The following is a 21,037-nucleotide window of genomic DNA, read 5'->3' on the forward strand; positions in this document are numbered from 1 at the left end:
GATTTGAGTCGAAAATCGTCGGTCAACAAGTAATCTAAAATAGAAAAACACGAAAAGGGGTGCAACACGAGGACTTCCCAAGGGGTCACCCATCCTAGTACTATTTTCGCCCAAGCACGCTTAACTTCGGAGTTCTGATGGGATCCGGTGCATTAGTGCTGGTATGATCGCACCCGACATTGAGTGGGATGTTTATTCTTATATCCCTCGAGTACGTGTGGCGCGGACAGCGATGGACAACAAGCGGCACTGCTCTCGCCCAATCATAACCATGAAGTTAAGCATTCTGGCGCGATGGCAAAGCTAGGATAGGTGACCTCCCTGGGAAGTACTCGTGTCGCGATCGTTTACGTAAACTATGGATAAAACAGTCGAAATAATTGTTTTTAATTAGTTAACCGTCTCCGGAGTAATATGCGTCATACCCTTCCGCACAGACCCTGCTCAAGACAATAAAAATAGCAAAATGTTCCCAGAAAATAGAAAAAAAAATAAGAAGAAGAAAATAGCGAATGAAAAGCTATTATTATGACTGGGATACGATAAAATGGAATCGGAATCGAATTTCGGACTTCCTAAACGGATTTCTCGAGGAAACGGAAGCTTAACAGAAGCGGAAAATCGCAAATTAAAGGGGCTTAGAGAAGGAATTTGGCTAAAATCTCGCCAGCACATTGCGGAGTAATGAGTCTCGTTTGTTTGCCTGTTTACAATCAAATTAGGCTATAATTTTGTCCAAATTCGCCAGTACCCGAGCTACTTTGATTTCATATGTCTTATCTGGTCCCGATCGAGATTCAGATGATTTGAGACGAAAATTGTCTGTCAACATGTAATCAAAAAAAGAAAAACACGAAAAGGGTGTAACACGAGGACTTCCCAGGGGGTCACCCATACTAGTACTGCTCTCGGCCAAGCACGCTTAACTTCGGAGTTCTGACGGGATTCGGTGCATTAATGATGGTATGATCGCACCCGACATTGACTGGGATGTTTATTCTTATATCCTTTGAGTACGTGTGGAGCGGGCGGCGATAGACAACACGCGGCACTGCTCTCGCCCATTCAGAACCATGAAGTTAAGCGTTCTGGCGCGATGGTAGAGCTAGGATGGGTGACCTCCCTGTGAAGTCCTCGTGTCTCGACCGTTTACGTAAATTATAGCTAAAACAGTCGAAATAAATTTTTTTAATGAGTTAACCGTCTCTAGAGTAATTTGCTACATACCCTTCCGTACAGAACTGGCTCACGATAACAAAAATCGCTAAATGTTCCCAGAAAATAGAAAAAAAATAAGAAGAAGAAAATAGCGAATGTAAAGCTATTATTATGCCTGGGATATGATAAAATGGAACCGGAATCGAATTTCGGTCTTCCTAAACGGATTTCTCGAGGAAACGGAAGCTTAACGGAAGCGGAAAATCGCAAATTAGAGGGTCTTAGAGAAAGAATTCGGCTAAAATCTCTCCAGCTCATTGCGGAGTAATGAGTCTCGTTCATTTGCCCGTTTACAATCCAATTAGGCTAAAATTTTGTCCAAATCCGGCAGTGCTCGAGCTACGTTGATTTCATATGTCTTATCTTGTCCCGATCGTGGTTCAGAAGCTTTGAGCCGAAAATCGTCTGTCAACAAGTATAAAAAATAGAAAAAAAAGAAAAAGGGTGCAACACGAGGACTTCCCAAGGGGTCACCCATCCTAGTACTGCTCTCGCCCAAGCACGCTTAACTACGGAGTTCTGATGGGATCCGGTGTATTAGTGCTGGTATGATCGCACCCGACATTGAGTGGGATGTTTATTCTTATATTACTCGAGTACGTTTGGAACGGGCGGCGATGGACGCGTCACTGCTCCCGCCCAATCAGAACCATGAAGTTAAGCGTTCTGGCGCTATGGCAGAGCTAGGATGGGTGACCTCCCTGGGAAGTCCTCATGTCGCGACCGTTCACATAAATTATAGCTAAAACAGTCAAAATAATTGTTTTTAATGAGTTAACCGTCTCCGGTGTAATCTTCGTCATATCCTTCCGCACAGAACCGGCTCACGACAAAAAAAATCGCAAAATGTTCCTAGAAAATAGAAAAAAATAAGAAGAAGAAAATAGCGAATGTAAAGCTATTATTTTGCCTGGGTTACGATAAAATTGAACCGGAATCGAATTTCGGACTTCCTAAACAGATTTCTCGAGGAAAGGAAGCTTAACAGAAGCGGAAAATCGCAAATTAGAGGGTCTTAGAGAAGGAATTCGGATAAAATCTCGCCAGCTCATTGCGGAGTAATGAGTCTCGTTCGTTTTCCTGTTTACAATCGAATTAGCCTACAATTTTGTCCAAATCCGGCAGTGCCCGAGCTACGTTGATTTCACATGTCTTATCTGGTCCTGATCCAGATTCAGATGATTTGAGCCGAAAATCATCTGTGAACAAGTAATCAAAAATAGAAAAACACGAAAAGGGGTGCAACAAGATGACTTCCCGGGGGGTCACCCATCCTAGTACTTCTCTCGCCCAAGCACGCTTAACTTCCGAGTTCTGATGGGATCCGATGCATTAGTGGTGGTATGATCGCACCCGACATTGAGTGGGATGTTTATTCTTATATCTCTCGAGTACGTGTGGCTCGGGCGGCGATGGACAACAAATAAATCCTTATATTATTTCGAAAATTCTGATTCAGCCCTTTAACGTTCGTAAATTGCCCTTAGGTCCCCAATCTTTCGAAATATTGCATTTTGGTCCCTTAAATTTCGATACTTTCATGTTGATTTTATACGCTGGGACGTAAATTTTATCGGTGTGGGTTTTTCAATAAAAAAATACGAACTTTTTGGCAAATCGGCTATTTAATTCCCAAACTATTTTTACCAAAACTTTACTAATATTTTATTTAATTCTAATTAAAGACTAATGGGCTTAATTAGGGACTTAATAGGCCTAAAGCCTTGTTAGTGTTTAATTAAGTATATAATATGTAAACCTTTCCCATAACCCAACGATTCTTTCAAAAGCACACGGCCACTCTTCTGAAAATACCTAGATTACACGGCCTACACATGCTTAAAAATTGAGGCAAACTTTCGAGCATTGCCAAAGGAAAGTCTTAGCCAAGGTTCTTGCTCCGTTCTTCTTCATCGTCAATGATTTTTCGTGCGTAAATTACGCATAGGCACACCTATTCTTCCCTTAAAACCATCATGAAATCATATTATATTTTTATGCATGAAAATTTTGGGAAACAAGTGACACTTTGAATTATTTTCGTTTTTATGCAATCCATGAAATTCCAAGCATGATTTTGATTCAAATTTTGTCGTTTACATGTATATACGGGCTGCCATGATATAGGTTATGTTTAGGCACGATTTTGCACGGGATTTAGAGTCCTAGATAATCACCTTAACACCACACATGCAATAGAACACAAGCTGTGCAGCAACTTGCTGTCATGGAGCAAAGGGGTTCAGTTTTATGGTTGCAGGGTCTAGGGCTTGGTTGGCTAGTTCCAGGTGTTAGCCAAGGTCGTGGGTGAGTTAGGGAGAGAGTCCTAGCCATGCTAGGACTCGCGATCAAGGGCTGGGAAGGAGTCCTAGCAAGCTATGACTCCCACCCGAGAATCAAGGGGAATTGCGTGCTGGGTTCTGGGCTTGTTGCAGGCTGGTGGGCGTGGTCCTGGGGGCCTGGGTCCTTAGGGGGTGCACAACAGGTGGGTTCGGTGGCTGGGTTCGTTGGTAGGGGCAGGGAAGCTTGATCAAGAGTCCTTGTCCAACAAGGATTTCTCGGCCAGCTTATGGTAGAGGAGTATGGGGCTCGTTTTTTGGTTTTGGGTGTTTTCCGTTGGATCTTTGGGTCCAGTAGGTACTTTAGGATGTTGGTCAATTTTAGGATCAACATGGTTCGGGGGTAACTCGTGAAAATCAAGAGATGGCTCGGGGTCGAAGATTTTGGGTCATTAGGGTTTTTAAAACTTGGGAAAATTGAAAAATAGTTCACGGGGGTCGAGTCGTGGTTCATAAGGGCTAAAATAATATAAAAAGACTAAATTCTCAACTGGTACCAACACTTAGGAATCTAGGTACTTAAGTCTGGAGGTCCTGGGTTCAAGTGTTGGGGAAGGCGAAAGAAACCACTTACCAGGGGTGAGATATTCTATGAGTGACGGTGCATGGGCATGGGCCGATGCCCATGTTGGACCATCCTAACGACCCATGACCAGTAGTGGTGCGGGGGTATGGGCCGAGGCCTTTGTTAGTTCAGCCTAATGGCCCATGACCGTTACAAAAAAAGGCGCCTTTTTTTGTAACGATCACGGGCCATTAGGCTGAACCAACAAAGGCCTCGACCCATGCTGGACCATCCTAACGATCCATGACCAGGGAAGTCCTCGTGTCGCGACCGTTTACATAAATTATGGATAAAACTGTCGAAATAATTGTTTTTAATGAGTTAACCGTCTCCGGAGTAATCTGCGTCATACCCTTCCGTACAGAACCGGCACACGACAACAAAAATCGCTAAATGTTCCCAGAAAATAGAAAAAAAAATCGGAAAAAAAATAGCGAATGTAAATTTATTATTATGCCTAGGATACGATAAAATGGAACCGGAATCAAATTTCGGACTTCCTAAGCGAATTTCTCGAGGAAACGGAAGCTTAACAGAAGCGGAAAATCGCAAATTAGAGGGTATTAGAGAAAGAATTCGGATAAAATCTCGCCAGCTCATTGCGGAGTAACGAGTCTCGTTCGTTTACCCGATTACAATCAAATTAGGCTACAATTTTATCCAAATCCGGCAGTGCCCGAGCTACGTTGATTTCACATGTCTTATCTGCTCTCGATCGTGATTCAGACGATTTGAGTTGAAAATCGTCTGCCAAAAAGTAATCAAAAATAGAAAAACACGAAAAGGAGGACTTCCCAGGGGGTCACCTATCCTAGTACTGCTCTCGCCCAAGCACGCTTAACTTCGGAGTTCTGATGGAATCCGGTGCATTAGTGCTGGTATGATCGCACCCGACATTCAATGAGATGTTTATTCTTATATCCCTCGAGTACGTGTGGAGCGGGCGGCGATGGACAACACGCAGCACTGCTCTCGCCCAATCAGAACCATGAAGTGAAGCGTTCTGGCGCGATGGTAGAGCTAGGATGGGTGACTTCCCTGGGAAGTCCTCGTGTCGCGACCCTTTACGTAAATTATGGATAAAACAAATGAAATAATTGTTTTTAATGAGTTAACCGTATCCGGCGTAATCTGCGTCATACCCTTCCGCACAAAACCGGCTCACGACAACAAAAATCGCTAAATGTTCCCAGAAAATGGAAAAAAAAAATAAGAAGAAGAAAATAGCGAATGTAAAGCTATTATTATGCCTGTGATACGATAAAATGGACCGGAATCGAATTTGGACTTCCTAAGCCGATTTCTCGAGGAAACGAAAGCTTAACAGAAGCGGAAAATCGCAAATTAGAGGGTCTTAAAGAAGGAATTCGGCTAAAATCTCGCCAGCTCATTGCGGAGCAATGAGTCTCGTTCGTTTGCCCATTTACAATCAAATTAGGCTTCAATTTTGTCCAAATCCGGCAGTGCCCGAGCTACGTTGATTTCACATGTCTTATCTGCTCTCGATCGTGATTCAGACGATTTGAGTTGAAAATCATCTGCCAAAAAGTAATCAAAAATAGAAAAACACGAAAAGGAGGACTTCCCAGGGGGTCACCTATCCTAGTACTGCTCTCGCCCAAGCACGCTTAACTTCGGAGTTCTGATGGAATCCGGTGCATTAGTGCTGGTATGATCGCACCCGACATTCAATGAGATGTTTATTCTTATATCCCTCGAGTACGTGTGGAGCGGGCGGCGATAGACAATACGCAGTACTGCTCTCGCCCAATCAGAACCATGAAGTTAAGCGTTCTGGAGCGATGACAGAGCTAGGATGGGTGACTTCCCCGGGAAGTCCTCGCGTCGCGACCCTTTACGTAAATTATGGATAAAACAATTGAAATAATTTTTTTTTAATGAGTTAACCGTCTCCGGCGTAATCTGCGTCATACCCTTCCGCACAGAACCGGCTCACGACAACAAAAATCGCTAAATGTTCCCAGAAAATGGAAAAAAAAATAAGAAGAAGAAAATAGGAAATGTAAAGCTATTATTATGCCTGTGATATGATAAAATAGACAGGAATCGAATTTGGACTTCCTAAGCGGATTTCTCGAGGAAACGGAAGCTTAACAGTAGCGAAAAATCGCAAATTAGAGTGTCTTAAAGAAGGAATTCGGCTAAAATCTCGCCAGCTCATTGCGGAGTAATGAGTCTCGTTCGTTTGCCCGTTTACAATCAAATTAGGCTTCAATTTTGTCCAAATCCGGCAGTGCCCAAGCTACGTTGGTTTCACATGTCTTATCTGGTCACGATCAAGATTCAGATGATTTAAGCCGAAAATCGTCTGTCAACAAGTAATCAAAAATAGAAAATCACGAAAAGGGGCGCAATACGAGTACTTCCCAGGGGGTCACCCATCCTAGTACTGCTCTCGCCCAAGCATGCTTAACTTCTGAGTTCTGATGGGATCCAGTGCATTAGTTCTTATATCCCTCGATTACGTGTCGGGCGGGCGGCGATGGACAACACACGGCACTGCTCTCTCCCATTCAGAACCATGAAGTTAAGCGTTCTGGCGCGATGGCAGAGCTAGGATGGGTGACCTCCCTGGGAAGTTTTCGTGTCGCGACCCTTTACGTAAATTATGGATAAAACAATCGAAATAATTGTTTTTAATGAGTTAACTTTCTCCGGAGTAATCTGCGTCATACCCTTCCGCACAGAACCGGCTCACGATCTCAAAATACGCTAAATGTTCCCAGAAAATAGGAAAAAAAATAAGAAGAAGAAAATAGCGAATGTAAAGCTATCATTATGCCTGGGATACGATAAAATGGAAACGGAAGCTTAACAGAAGCGAAAAATCGCAAATTAGAGGGTCTTAGAGAAGGTATTCGGCTAAAATCTGGCCAGCTTATTGCGAAGTAATGAGTCTCGTTCGTTTGTCCGTTTACAATCAAATTAGGCTACAATTTTGTCAAAATACGGCAGTGCCCGAGCTACGTGATTTTACATGTCTTATCTGGTCTCGATCGAGATTCAGATGATTTGAGCCAAAAATTGTCTGTCAACAAATAATTAAAGATAGAAAAACACTAAAATGGCTGCAACATGAGGACTTCCCAGTGGGTCTCCCATCCTAGTACTGCTCTCGCCCAAGAACGCTTAACTTCGAAGTTCTGATGGGATTCTATGCATTAGTGCTGGTATGATCGAACACGACTTTGAGTGGGATGTTTATTCTTATATCCCTCGAGTATATGTGGCGCGGGCGGCGATGGACATCATGCAGCACTGCTCTCTCCCAATCAGAACCATGAAGTTAAGCGTTCTGGCGCGATGGCAGATCTAGGATAGGTGTCCTCCCTGGGAAGTCCTCGTGTCGCGACCGTTTACGTAAATTATAGCCAAAACAGTCGAAATAATTGTTTTTATTGAGTTAACCGTCTCGGGAGTAATCTGCGTCATACTCTTCCGCACAGAACCGGCTCACGACAACACAAATCGCTAAATGTTCCCAGAAAATAGAAAAAAAATCATAAGAAGAAAATTGCGAATGTAAAGAAATTAATTTGCCTGTGATACGATAAAATGGATCGGAATCGAATTTGGACTTCCTAAACGGATTTTTCGAGGAAACAGAAGCTTAACAGAAGCGGAAAAAATCGCAAATTAGAGGGTCTTAGAGAAGGAATTCGGCTAAAATCTCGCTAGCTCATTGCGGAATAATGAGACTCGTTCGTTTGCCCGTTTACAATGGAATTAGCCTACAATTTTTTCCAAATCCGGCAGTTACCGAGCTACGTTTATTTCACATGTCTTATCTGGTCCCGATCAAGATTCAGATGATTTGAGCCGAAAACGTCTGTCAACAAGTAATCAAAAATAGAAAAACACGAAACGGGGTGTAACACAAGGACTTCCCATGGGGTCACCCTTGCTAGTACTGCTCTCGCCCAAGCACGCTTAACTTCGGAGTTCTGATGGGATCCGGTGCTTTAGTGCTGGTATGATCGCACCCGACATTGCGTGGTATGTTTATTCTTATTTCCCTCGAGTACGTGTGGCGCGTGCGGCGATGGAAAACACGCGGCACTGCTCTCTCCCAATCAGAACCAAGAAGTTAAGCGTTCTGGCAAGATGGCAGAGCTAGGATGGGTGACCTCCTTGGAATTCCTCGTGTCGCGACCGCTTACGTAAATTATAGCTAAAACAGTTGGAATAATTGTTTTTAATGCCCTTCCGCACAGAACCGGCTCACGACAACAAAAATCGCTAAATGTTCCCAGAAAATTGAAAAAAAAATAAAAAGAAGAAAATAGCGAATGTAAAGCTATTATTATGCCTGAGATACGATAAAATAGAATCGGAATCGAATTTCGGACTTCCTAAACGGATTTCTCGAGGAAACAAAAGCTTAACATAAGAGAAAAATCGCAAATTAGAGGGTCTTAGAGAAGGAATTCGGCTGAAATCTCGCCAGCTCATTGCGGAGTAATGAGTCTCGTTCGTTTGCCCGTTTACAATCAAATTAGCCTACAATTTTGTCCAAATCCGGCAGTGCTTGAGCGACGTTGATTTCACATGACTTATATGGTCCCGATCGAGATTCAGATGATTTGAGCAGAAAATCGTCCGTCAAAAAGTAATCAAAAATTGAAAAACACGAAAAGGGGTGCAACACGAGGAGTTTCAAGGGGTTCACCCATCATAGTACTGCTCTCGCCCAAGCACGCTTAACTTTGGAGTTCTGATAGGAACCGGTGCATAAGTGCAGGTATGATCACACCCGACATTGAGTGGGATGTTTAATCTTATATCCCTCCAGTACGAGTGGAGCGGGCGGCGATGGACAACACGCGGCACGGCTCTCGCTCAATCAGAACCATGAAGTTAAGCGTTCTGGCGCGATGGCAGAGCTAGGATAGGTGACCTCCCTGGGAAGTCCTCGTGTCGCGACCCTTTACGTAAATTATGGATAAAACAATCGAAATAATTCTTTTTAATGAGTTAACCGTCTCCGGCGTAATATGCGTCACACCCTTCTGCACAGAACCTGCTCAAGACAACAAAAATCACTAAATGTTCCCAGAAAATAGAAAAAAAAATATGAAGAATAAAATAGCGAATGTTAAGCTATTATTATGCCTGAGATACGATAAAATGGAACCGGAATCGAATTTCGGACATTCTAAGCGGATTTCTTGAGAAAACGGAAGCTTAACAGAAGCGGAAAATTAGAGGGTCTTAGAGAAAGAATTCGGCTAAAATCTCACCAGCTCATTGCGGAGTAATGAGTCTCGTTAAATGTTGCCAGAAAATAGAAAAAAAAATAAGAAGAAGAAAATAGCGAATGTAAAGCTATTATTATGCCTGTTATACGATAAAATGGAACCAGAATCGAATTTCGGACTTCCTAAACGTATTTCTGGAGGAAACGGAAGCTTAACAGAAGTGAAAAATCGCAAATTAGAGGGTCTTAAAGAAGGAATTCGGCTAAAATCTCACCAGCTCATTGCGGAGTAATTAGTCTCGTTCGTTTACCCGTTTACAATCAAATTAGCCTACAATTTTGTTTAAATCCGGCAGTGCCCGAGCTACGTTGATTTCACATGCCTTATCTTGTCCCGATCGAGATTCAGATGATTTGAGCCGAAAATTGTCTGTCAACAAGTAATCAAAAATAGAAAAACACGAAAAGGGGTGCAACACGAGTACTTACCAGGAGGTCACCAGTCCTAGTATGGCTCTCGCCCAAGCACGCTTAACTTCGGAGTTCTGATGGGATCCAGTGCATTAGTGCTGGTATGATTGCACCCGACATTGAGTGGGATGTTTATTCTTAAATCCCTCGAGTACGTGTGGCGCGTGCGGCGATGGACAACACGCGGCACTGCTCTCGCCCAATTAGAACCATGAAGTTAAGCGTTCAGGCGCGATGGCAGAGTTAGGATGGGTGACCTCCATGGGATGTCCTCGTGTCGCGACCTTTTAAGTAAATTATAGCTAAAAAAGTCAAAATAATTGTTTTTAATTAGTTAACCATATCCGGAGTAATCTGCGTCATACCCTTCCGCACAGAACCGGCTCACTACAATAAAAATCGCTAAATGTTCCCAGAAAATAGAAAAAAAAAGAAGAAAATAGTGAATGTAAAGCTATTATTATGCCTGGGATACGATAAAATGGAACTGGTATCGAATTTCGGACTTCCTAAACGCATTTCTGGAGGAAACGGAAACTTAACAGAAGCGAAAAATCGAAAATTAGAGGGTCTTAGAGAAGGAATTCGGCTAAAATCTCGCCAGCTCATTGCGGAGTAAAGAGTCTCGTTCTTTTTCCCGTTTACAATAAAATTAGCCTAAAATTTTATCAAAATCCGGCAGTGCCTGAGCTACGTTGATTTCACATGTCTTATCTTGTTCCGATCGAGATTCAGATGATTTGAGCCGAAAATCGTCTGTCAACAAGTAATCAAAAATAGAAAAACACGAAAAAGGGTGCAAACGAGGACTTCCCAGGTGGTCACCCATCCTAGTACTGGGGTTTTTTTAAAAAAATAATTTAAATTTTAAAATTAATTTCAATTATAATGTAAAAAAAAGAGTATGCAAATATACCTCAATCCGCGCTTACGAAGCGCGGACGCTGCCCACGTGGAGCAGCGTCCATGCTTCGTAAGCGCGGACCCTGCCCACGTGGAGCAGCGTCCATGCTATTCCTAAATTTTTGTTATTTTATTAAGGGTAAGTACATGATAATAACCACCTATAGGACACTAATATTTTACTTTAGTTTTTTGTTTTTTTTTAAATTTCAACACATACTTTTATTTTTTATTTTTTTTCAACAATTCAAATATCAATTTAGTTTCTCCATAATTTATCAAATTTCACTTTATTCCATCGATAATAATAAAAAAGACTGTACACACACGCATCGCCTGTGCAGAGAAACTAGTATTCATTAACAGCCGCAGATAATAGTATAAACAGCGTGCACATGTACGCCACGGATAATCTTAAACTTTCAACGGTTTGCATCTTTGCAGCATGCAATGTTCGCTACGGAAAAAGAATTTGCGCGCTGCGAAAAACCATTTTTGTTGTAGTGAAGACAGAGAAAAAAACAGACAAAAATTCATCACGAAATAAGTTTTTTCGGGAATATTTACTCTTGTCCAATATATATAAAATTAAACGATTATTTAAAAAATATTTTCTTGATAAAATTTCATTACTATTTTGACTGGAAGATCGTGAATTAAATTTATTAAACAAATAATAATTCTTGTTAAATTTAAGATTTAAACAGAAATTTTTGAGTAGGTCTCTTGTGAAACGGTCTCACGAATTTTTATCTCACGAATATTTTTTGAATAGTAGAGATTCTTGAAAAAACTTATTTCGTGATGAATTTTTGTCTGTTTTTTTCTCTGTGTTCACTACAACAAAAATGGTTTTTCGCATCGCGCAAATTCTTTTTCCGCAGCGAACATTGCATGCTGCAAAGATGCAAACCGTTGAAAGTTCAAGATTATCCGCTGCGTACATGTGCACGCTGTTAATACAATTATCTGCGGCCGTTAATAAATTATGGAGAGACTAAATATATATTTGAATTGTTGAAAAAAAATTAATAAAAGTGTATGTTGATATTAAAAAAAAAAAACAAAAACCTAAAGTGCAATAGTTGGTGTCCCATAGGTGGTTATTATCATGTCCTCACCCTTAATAAAATAACCAAAATTTAGGAATAACGACGGTTTTTAAACCGTTGCTCAAACTAACGTCGGTTTCGAAACCGTCGCTGATTCTATTTTCGCGACATATATTAAACCGTCGCTGATTCCATTTTAGCGACAGTTTATAAACCATCGCTGATTCAATTTGAGCGATGGTTTTATATATATTCCGTCGCTAATTATTCCGTCGCGCGGACGTGGCACCACGTGAGCAGCGTCCGCGCTTACGAAGCATTAGTGATGGTATGATCGCACCCGACATTGAGTGGGATGTTTATTCTTATATCCCTTGAGTACGTGTGGAGCGGGCGGCGATGGAAAACACGAGGCACTGCTCTCGCCCAATCAGAACCATGAAGTTAAGCGTTCTGGCGCGATGGCAGAGCTAGGATGGGTGACCTCCCTGGGAAGTTTTCATGTCGCGACCGTTTACGTAAATTATGGATTATTTTTTTAATGAATTAACCGTGTCCGGAGTAATTTATGTCATACCCTTCCGCACAGAACCGGCTCATGACAACAAAAATCTCTAAATGTTCCAGAAAATAGGAAAAAAATAAGAAGAAGAAAATAGCGAATGTAAAGCTATTATTATGAATGGGATACGATAAAATGGAACCGGAATCAAATTTCGAACTTTCTAAACGGATTTCTCGAGGAAACAGAAGCTTAACAGAAGCGGAAAATCGCAAGTTAGAGGGTCTAAGAGAAGGAATTTGGTTAAAATCTCGCCAGCTCATTGCAGAGTAATGAGTCTCATTCGTTTGCCCGTTTACAATCAAATTAGGCTACAATTTTGTCCAAATCCGGCAGTGCCCGAGCTACGTTGATTTCACATGTCTTATCAGGTCCCGATCAAGATTCAGATGATTTGAGCCGAAAATCGTTTGTCAACAAGTAATCAAAAATAGAAAAACACGAAAAGAGATTCAACACGAGGACTTCCCAAGGGGTCACCCATCCTAGTACTGCTTTCGCCCAAGCACGCTTAACTTCGGAGTTCTGATGGGATCCGGTGCATTAGTTGTAAGGCCCGAGAATTTGATTACCGTAATATGAGATTAATCTGAAATAATTTGGCAATAATTAATATGATTATTGATTTTTAATCGAGATAATTACGAAAGGCCTAACCGAGACACGAAATGAGATAGCGTGTGAAAATGGAAGTGCGAGGACTGCAGCAACGGCGCACATGCGCGACCGGATGCGCGCACATGCGCCAAACAGGCAGAAGACCTCGCGCATATGCGCGGAAGATGTCGCGCATATGCGCGAAGCCTATGCGAGTGACTCCAGAGGGTCTCGCGCATATGCGCGGAGATGAGTCGCGCATATGCGCGAGGCGATGTACAGGATATGCGCGGAGACCGATTGTCTCGCGCATATGCGCCGATTGGGGTCGCGCATATGCGCGAGACGTGTTTTATGAAGGAGTGAGCCGCTTTCCTTGCATGCACGAAATATGTATGTATATATATATATAAACATACAAACGGTAATCCTCAGAAGGAAAAAGAAAGAAAGGAACGGAAGAAGCAGCTTCTGCTTTTGATCGAGATTTATGAAAAATCCGTCCGTCTGTTTTTGAATCCGACTTCAGTACTGTGTTCCAATCAACGCAGGCTACAACTGGACGTAAGTTTTGTTACGTTTAGACATGTTCTGAAATTATGATGTTGTCAGAATTAAATGGAATTCATATATGATGTTGTTGACATGTTAGACATCATAGAATCGAAGTCAGATTAAAGAATAGACTGTTTATGAAATTGTTATGAATTTCAGAGTTGATTTAGTTGAGATTCTATACAAGAATTGTGTTATTATTCAGATTATGAGTTGTACTGATACTGGTTATGAATTCTTGTATTATATCTGTGATGTTGAGATAGACGGGGTTATCGTGACTGTATTGTTATGCCGTCGAAACATCAGTAGATTGATATTGATTAGATTCAGTATTGATTTAGATTGATCAGATTCAGTAATGATTTCGATTGTATCGTGATATCGTTGATATGAATTAGATTGTGCCTTGTTCAGATATGGATCAGATTATGTATTGGTTTGAGTATTGATCAGAACAAGTCTTGAATTGATTTATATACTGATATTGTATTTATGCGATTGTCATCGCCAGACTTGTTATGGACATATTGGAATACGAGACTTCGTCTTCGTCGGATCGAGAAGATAAAGGTATAAATAAATGTTGATTCGGGATTGCACAACTCGAGTTAGGTTTGACTTGAGTTTCCCAAAATCACATACTTTACCTTATTGCATTGATATTTGCATATTATCAGATTGATATGTTTAGTCTATTGAATTATAGTAGAGCCAGAGTTTGAGTCTAGGGCAGATCAGCCTAGCTAGGGCAGAATCGCCGAGGCTTTGTCAGAACCGCGTAGACTCTAGACTTACGGTGTATCGATGAGCTTAGATGTAGATCGACGTCTATTGTAGACATTCGATACAGCATACCAAAGTCTAAATTAGATCGGGATCCCTAGATTAGAATAAGAGATGAGTCGAGTCTTAGATATCGAGACTAGAACTTGATTTACAGATCCGTATTGATTTATGTTTCGTAGATTACGATTCATGTTTTATTTACAGATTGGTATTGATACATGTTATTGACTATGCTACATGTGATAAGATATAATTCATGCTTTTATGTTAATTCAGTTAACTGCATGTATACATTATTTATACTGGGATTTATTCTCACCGGAGTATCCGGCTGTTGTCTTGTTTGTATGTGTGCATGACAACAGGTGGGACAGGATCAGGGTCAAGAGGATGATGAGAGATCGAGATTAGAGTGGTAATTCCGGACTTGGATGTAGACTTGGTTTAATACTTGAAATTTAGTAGTTAAACCTTAGACTAGTTTGAATAATTTTTGTACATTATTATACTTTTATACTGAGATGTATATTAGTTAATTCCATTACGTTCCGCACTTACATTTTAAAAAAAGAAAAATTTTTAGACCCTGTTTATCTTAATTGATAATTAAATCCCAAAGATGATTAAGAAGATGATTAGCGTCCGGGTCCCCACAACAGGTGGTATCAGAGCGATAGATCTTTTAGATTGAGATAGAAGAGAATGAGCGAGGTAGATTGAGTTTTCTTTCCTTGCATGTGAATGCTAGCATGAGATTAGGTTTTACTGCTTTGAAATACATGGTTACCTGATTATCTGATTTGAGGTTGTATTATGTATTATTGAGTATGAATCAGATCTGATTCATGATCAGCAGTAAGATGATTAGAGAAAGATCGGAACAGATTTGTAGTATTTGAGTACTAATGTTTTGATAAGCAGATATCCCTCCACGGAGAATTCCAGAAATGGGTAGTACTTCGACTGAACAAATAGATGTATCAGAAACTCAGATAGAAATACAGTTGAAAGAATTTCAGTTATTTCAGCTGTCGATTCTGAGTGGTACCGAGACGTCTGAAGATTGTGAGAACTGGTTCGATGACATAGAAATACTGTTTGATTTACTTGATTATTCAGATGAGCAGAGAATTAAACTGATATTCCACCAGTTACGAGAGACTGCCAGGAGTTGGTGGATTACAAGTAAAAAATGCTAGAATAGAGAGGTACAGTTATTTCGTGGGAAATATTCAGAACTGAATTTTATCGAAGATTTTTCTCAGTTTCGTACCGAGAGGACAAGAAAGCAGAATTTGAGAATTTGAGACAAGGCCAACTGAATATTGAAGAATATGTTGCGAAATTCTCTACTCTACGGCGTTTTTCTCCTCAGGTAATTGGGAATGATGAAACTGTAGCAGATCAGTTCATCAGAGGACTGAACTCGGAGATAGTTGCATTGATGATGAATATGCAGCAACCTTATCATTTTGTTGATGCCTTGAGTAAAGCGAAGAGAGCGGAAGCGAGTCTGATTAGACAACTAAAAAGGGTGTGTGCGATGCAACCCCAGACACAGATATCCCCTCTCCGATTTGATCGCGGCAGCACGAGTGGAAAGCAAGATTTGCTGAAAGCTCGAAAGAAGCCATTCAAGAAGTTAGGGAGCGGACTGAGCGGTTCAACTAGCTCCAGTGGTTCCAGCCCAAGTTATACTGGAGTGTATTGCAGGATTTGCGGAGGGAGACATTCCACAGAGCAATGCCAGGGAGTGACTGGTAGTTGTCGTATCTGCCGACAGCCGGGACACTTTGCTAGAGTTTGTCCCCAAAGAGATTCCCGTAGATTTCAGGGAGCTGGACCATCTGGTTGTGGTGATCGAGGAACAGACCCGGAGCACACTTGATGATATTGTGGCAGGTACTGTTACTTTATGATTATATTGCATATGTATTGATATATACTAATGCATTTTCTATGATTATCTTTGACTGAGTTGCATTGATACATATGGTATCTGTTGGGTCTGTATTGCTGTAGTATTAATCTTTGTACCTTTTGGGAAGGAAAGATTGATACCAGAGATTTTTATGACATATTGTATACTACAGTAAGATGAGAATGAGATTGAGTTAGATTATGATGTACTTGTGTTCTCTGATTTGATGTCATTATTGATATTAATATGCTGAACAAGTACAGAACTAGTGTAGATTCCTTCCAGAAAAATATAAGATTCAGACTAGATAGGGCTGATGAGTAAAGATTTCACGGTAAGGATTCTAGATTCAGAATTCCTTTGATATCTGTGTGTTGTATATGACTCGATCGATACAGAAAGGAACAGATGGTATCCTTATGTATTCAGTAGACATACTGAAATCGAGTCTAGCACTGGCAGATTTGCCAATGATGTACGAGTTGGCTGATGTTTGCCCAGATAAGATTTCAGATTTGCTTTATATCAGAAAGATAGATTCTAGAATTGAATTGAGATCAGGTACTGTTTGTGCTTTAGAATTTAGTACAGAATGATATTAAATGTACTGAATGACACTGAATGAATTGAAAGACCAGTAGAAGAGTACCGAACTGGAGTTACATCTGATCTAGTGTTTCTCTTTGGCATATTTCAATATATTCAGAGATATTCTGATGATTTCATGCTCGTTGTATCTATGATATTTTGATATATTCGCAGCATCTGATTGATTGAATCGAATAACTGAAGATTGAATGGGATATTCTGAGGAATGTGATTATTGTATACAGAAATTTTTCAGATATGAATTCTGCTTGAAACAGATTGTATTCAGAGTATGCGATATCTGAAGTTAGTATACCGATTGAATTTGACACAGTTGAGATTATGATCAGTGGCTGAGAATGATACCGATATCAGAAAGATCAGAAATTTCATAAATGTCAGAAATGTCAGAAATTTATTTTTGGTCTGAATTGATAGATTATCGTATACGATTGTTGTTTTGTATCTGCTTTAGTATTGTTATTGTTCTAAACAGTATTTGAGATAGCTTATATTGTTTGGGGGCATATTATATTTACAGATGATATATAGCAGTTGATCAGCACGGCATGAAGACGTGATGGATTAGTCAGAATTGACAGTATTGCCAGAAATTGCAATTTTATGAGTTACTGAACTCACTAGATCAGTATAGACTATTGATATTGTGAATCTGATTTGATAGTACCGTTATTTTGAGTCAGTGTTTGATACAGATTATTCAAACCGAATCAGAACTGAATTCAAGAATTACGGCAGTTCAGAGATTTAACTAGAATGTCCAGAACTTAATTTCGATAATCAGAGCAGAGCATCGATCGGGGTGACAGATATGTGATTTTTACTGTATGAAAATGATTATCTTGTAATGTCAAATGTTTCACAATTGTACAACAGAATTTGATATCGATAATCAGAACCGAATACCAGGTAGGTATTTTTCTTTAATTTATACTATTAACTGATTGTTTATACCCAATAGTTCGAATTGGAAATGACAGATAAGGTCAGAAGCGCACAGAAATGGATTCAGTAGTCGTTTAGGTAACAGAAAGTATATGATAATTCGAACAGACAGTTTTGATATAGACAGATTAAATCAGTTATGATAGAATTTATACGGAAATGTTGGCAGAACTTGTACTGAAATGTCTGAATCGCCAATAAATGAAGACAGAAATATAGAAATCAGAAGAGTTATTACAGAATTTGTATATTTCTGACTAGACATGGGGAGTATATTTCGATGAATTTCGTAATAAGATCACTGTAATACTTTCCAGATTGTGATGTAATATGATTGTGATTGACATATTGTTCAATCTAGATTTATTAGTTTGTACCAGATAACGTACAAACATGACCAAATGACACAGATCGATGTCAGAAAAGTGGTCAGAATAACTAGAATGCCGAAGTAGAGTATATCAGATTGTGATTTTGCTTGATTTTGTGCTTTTGGCAGAATGTATAGCATGATTTTATCTATGATTTATAGATTGACAGATAGTTGAAATGAACTATCTATATACTGGAGGATATCCAGGAACTGTAGTGCTGGATTTTAGCACTAGTGACCTAATGTCTTGTCACTTTATGAATTACTGTATAATGATAGCTATCAAACGAGTATTAAGATAGCCACAGATAAAACATTGTACAGTGAGTACTGCAGATTTCCGCTGAATGGGAATGATATTACGGTGATATTTGAGATTGAATTTGATAACAGCTGTTGATATTGATGTGGTATGAGCTGTTGATTGGTATATACGGATGTTGTATAGCCAGTAATTGCAAGTAATTTTATCAGAATGGTTTGATAGAATGAATTTTCTGAAGTAACCTTGAGTATACATATCTTCCTTATCTGAATTGATTGCTTGTGATTTCGAGGACGAAATCATATCTTAGAGGGGGAGAAATGTAAGGCCCGAGAATTTGATTACTGTAATATGAGATTATTCTGAAATGATTTGGCAATAATTAATACGATTATTGATTTTTAATCGAGATAATTACGAAAGGGCTAACTGTAAGGTCCAAAATTCAGACGACGTAATCCAACTGCATGCGAATCTAGGAAATTATGAAAAATAGAGTAATTAATTGATTTTAGCTGCTAATTAATTATGTGACGTACTTGTTTATATGCTAAATGAGATTTATTTGTCATCATGCAAAAAAAAAATGTATTTTAAGAATATTCAAGTGACGATCGAGGAACGGGGACCGAGGGCTTAAGAAAACGTAAAATATTTTTATTAAATAATTATTTTTAATTATTTACAAGATTGTCGATGCTTTTTAGTATTTTGTGAAATTAAGGGTTTTGAGGTGATTTTATACGCCGGGGCGTAAATTTTATCGGTGTTGGTTTTTCAACTAAAATACGAGCTTTTTGGCAACCCGGCTAATAAATTCACAAATTTATTTAAACAAAAACCTTGTTAATATTTTATTTAAATCCTAATTTAACTAATGGGCTTAATTCTATGGCTTAATAGGCCTAAAGCCTACTTAGGGATTTAATTAGTATTTAAAGTGTAAAAGTTGCAAAACCCTACACTTTGGCACCAAAGGAAATCGGCCACCTAGTTTATTTTCTGAAAAACTCTTCCCATCACACACACACAAACCTCACGGCACTTTGAAGGATTTTTGGTAAGGGTTTTTCGAAGGCAACAAGCAAAGTAGAAGCCGTAGTCATCTCCCGTTCTTCGTCGTCAAAGGTTTTTCGTGCGTATAAAACGTAAAGGCACGCCATACATCACCTTTTCTCATCCATCATATCATATTATTGATTGAATTATTGTGTGCATGAAGAACATGAAATATTTTTCAGAATTTTCGGTTTATGGCATGTATAAATGAGAAAACATGATTTTTGAATCCAATAACTTGTATATTATTTGGTTAAGGGGCTGCCATGACATAAGGAAAGATCAAGAGTGGTTTACACTTGTTTTAGAATCACACCAACTCACCTTAATCACCACCAAAAGTTACGGCAGAAACAAAACACCAAGCAGCGCGAGTTGCTGTCTTGGGTTGAGGGTTCGGGTTTTCATTGCAGGGGGTTGGGGTTGGGTTGGCTGGTTCCATGGGCTAGCCAAGGTCACGAGGGAGTCAAGGAGGGAGTCCTAGCCAAGCTAGGACTCACGGTCAGGGCTGGGGAAGAGTCCTAGCTATGCTAGGACTCCACCCGAGAACCATGCACAAGTTGGTGCAGGGTTTACGCACAGGTCCAGGGGATGAGGGGCTCAACTCGGGGTCACGGGCTGGGCTAGGGTGGCTCACTAGGGTCCTAGCGTGGTGCACAATAATTTGGTTCAGGGGCTGGGGCGTCGGCTTAGGGTCTAGACACCAAAATCGTAGAGTCCATGAAAGCTGAAAGTCTCGGCCAGCATGGGGTTACTTAAGAAGCTGTCGTTTTTGTGGTTTGGGCTGGTTTCTTGGTGAGGTTAGAGTCCAGTAGGGTACTTCAACATGTTGGGCAGGTTCTGGTTCGATATTGCTCGGGGGTAACTCGTGAAAATCGAAAGTTGGCTCGGGGTCGAAGTTTAGGTGTCGAATAGGGTATTTAAAAGAAGAAAAAAATTGGAAAACGGCTCACGGGGGTCGAGTCGGGGTCCATAAGGGCTAAAATAATATAAAAAGACTAAATTTATAATTTAGGAATTTTATATTAAAGTTTGGTATTTTTCGGGATAAAACACCGTCAAAATAATTAAGAAAAAATAATTGAAAAAGTCTAACACTTAAGCTAAATAAAATTATGAAAAAATTCACGTAAGCTAAAATAATTATTTGGGACATGTTAGAGTCATGAAATCAAGGAAAAAGTCGAAAAGGTAAAATTTTACGTCTAGGGGTAAAACGGTCTTTTTGCACCTAAAGCATAGTAAACGTCATGGCAGTGCCCTAAATGCTATTTTTATGAAAATATGATTATTTTTAAATGTTTATGAATTATTCATGATTAAATGATGATTTTTAAATGTCTAAGGGATTTTTATGATTTAAGAAGACATTTAAAATACATGTAACGTAATGATATTCATGATTTTTTTTAAGTGATGCGAATGAAAAATGTTGAAGGATGTGAAATAATTGTGACTAATTCGTTAATGTTGGCGACGTCGTAAGGGTTATGGTCCCAGTGGGAGCCCGACGATCGTGTTTCCATCATTGCGAATATGTGGTAACGGATATGTGGTAACGGTTTTGTGGTAACGGAAGAATGGGAATATCGTAGG

The 21,037-nt window shown here is 39.9% G+C and overlaps 8 non-coding genes and 4 pseudogenes across 8 annotated transcripts; all 12 read right to left on the reverse strand.

Moving 5' to 3' along the window:
• Positions 1–56: 56 nt before the first annotated feature.
• LOC142509366 (5S ribosomal RNA) lies at positions 57–175 on the reverse strand. Its single transcript, XR_012807543.1, has one exon. It is a non-coding gene; the product is annotated as a 5S ribosomal RNA (ribosomal RNA).
• A 683-nt stretch (positions 176–858) lies between these two features.
• LOC142509791 (5S ribosomal RNA) lies at positions 859–977 on the reverse strand. Its single transcript, XR_012807946.1, has one exon. It is a non-coding gene; the product is annotated as a 5S ribosomal RNA (ribosomal RNA).
• A 682-nt stretch (positions 978–1,659) lies between these two features.
• Positions 1,660–1,778, reverse strand: LOC142508652 (5S ribosomal RNA). Its single transcript, XR_012806858.1, has one exon. It is a non-coding gene; the product is annotated as a 5S ribosomal RNA (ribosomal RNA).
• A 676-nt stretch (positions 1,779–2,454) lies between these two features.
• Positions 2,455–2,573, reverse strand: LOC142509870 (5S ribosomal RNA). The gene has a single exon (XR_012808017.1). It is a non-coding gene; the product is annotated as a 5S ribosomal RNA (ribosomal RNA).
• A 2,321-nt stretch (positions 2,574–4,894) lies between these two features.
• Positions 4,895–5,014, reverse strand: LOC142510031 (5S ribosomal RNA). Its single transcript, XR_012808171.1, has one exon. It is a non-coding gene; the product is annotated as a 5S ribosomal RNA (ribosomal RNA).
• Positions 5,015–5,685: 671 nt separating this feature from the next.
• Positions 5,686–5,805, reverse strand: LOC142510032 (5S ribosomal RNA). Its single transcript, XR_012808172.1, has one exon. It is a non-coding gene; the product is annotated as a 5S ribosomal RNA (ribosomal RNA).
• A 683-nt stretch (positions 5,806–6,488) lies between these two features.
• LOC142512863 (5S ribosomal RNA) lies at positions 6,489–6,604 on the reverse strand (annotated as a pseudogene).
• Positions 6,605–7,208: 604 nt separating this feature from the next.
• Positions 7,209–7,327, reverse strand: LOC142512124 (5S ribosomal RNA; annotated as a pseudogene).
• A 682-nt stretch (positions 7,328–8,009) lies between these two features.
• Positions 8,010–8,128, reverse strand: LOC142514672 (5S ribosomal RNA). The gene has a single exon (XR_012810556.1). It is a non-coding gene; the product is annotated as a 5S ribosomal RNA (ribosomal RNA).
• A 651-nt stretch (positions 8,129–8,779) lies between these two features.
• Positions 8,780–8,898, reverse strand: LOC142511196 (5S ribosomal RNA; annotated as a pseudogene).
• A 909-nt stretch (positions 8,899–9,807) lies between these two features.
• On the reverse strand, positions 9,808–9,926 carry LOC142509833 (5S ribosomal RNA). The gene has a single exon (XR_012807983.1). It is a non-coding gene; the product is annotated as a 5S ribosomal RNA (ribosomal RNA).
• A 2,849-nt stretch (positions 9,927–12,775) lies between these two features.
• LOC142512724 (5S ribosomal RNA) lies at positions 12,776–12,894 on the reverse strand (annotated as a pseudogene).
• Positions 12,895–21,037: the final 8,143 nt, after the last annotated feature.

Source organism: Primulina tabacum, chromosome 10 (assembly GCF_025594145.1).
Source record: "Primulina tabacum isolate GXHZ01 chromosome 10, ASM2559414v2, whole genome shotgun sequence".
In the NCBI taxonomy this organism is placed as follows: Eukaryota; Viridiplantae; Streptophyta; class Magnoliopsida; order Lamiales; family Gesneriaceae; genus Primulina; species Primulina tabacum.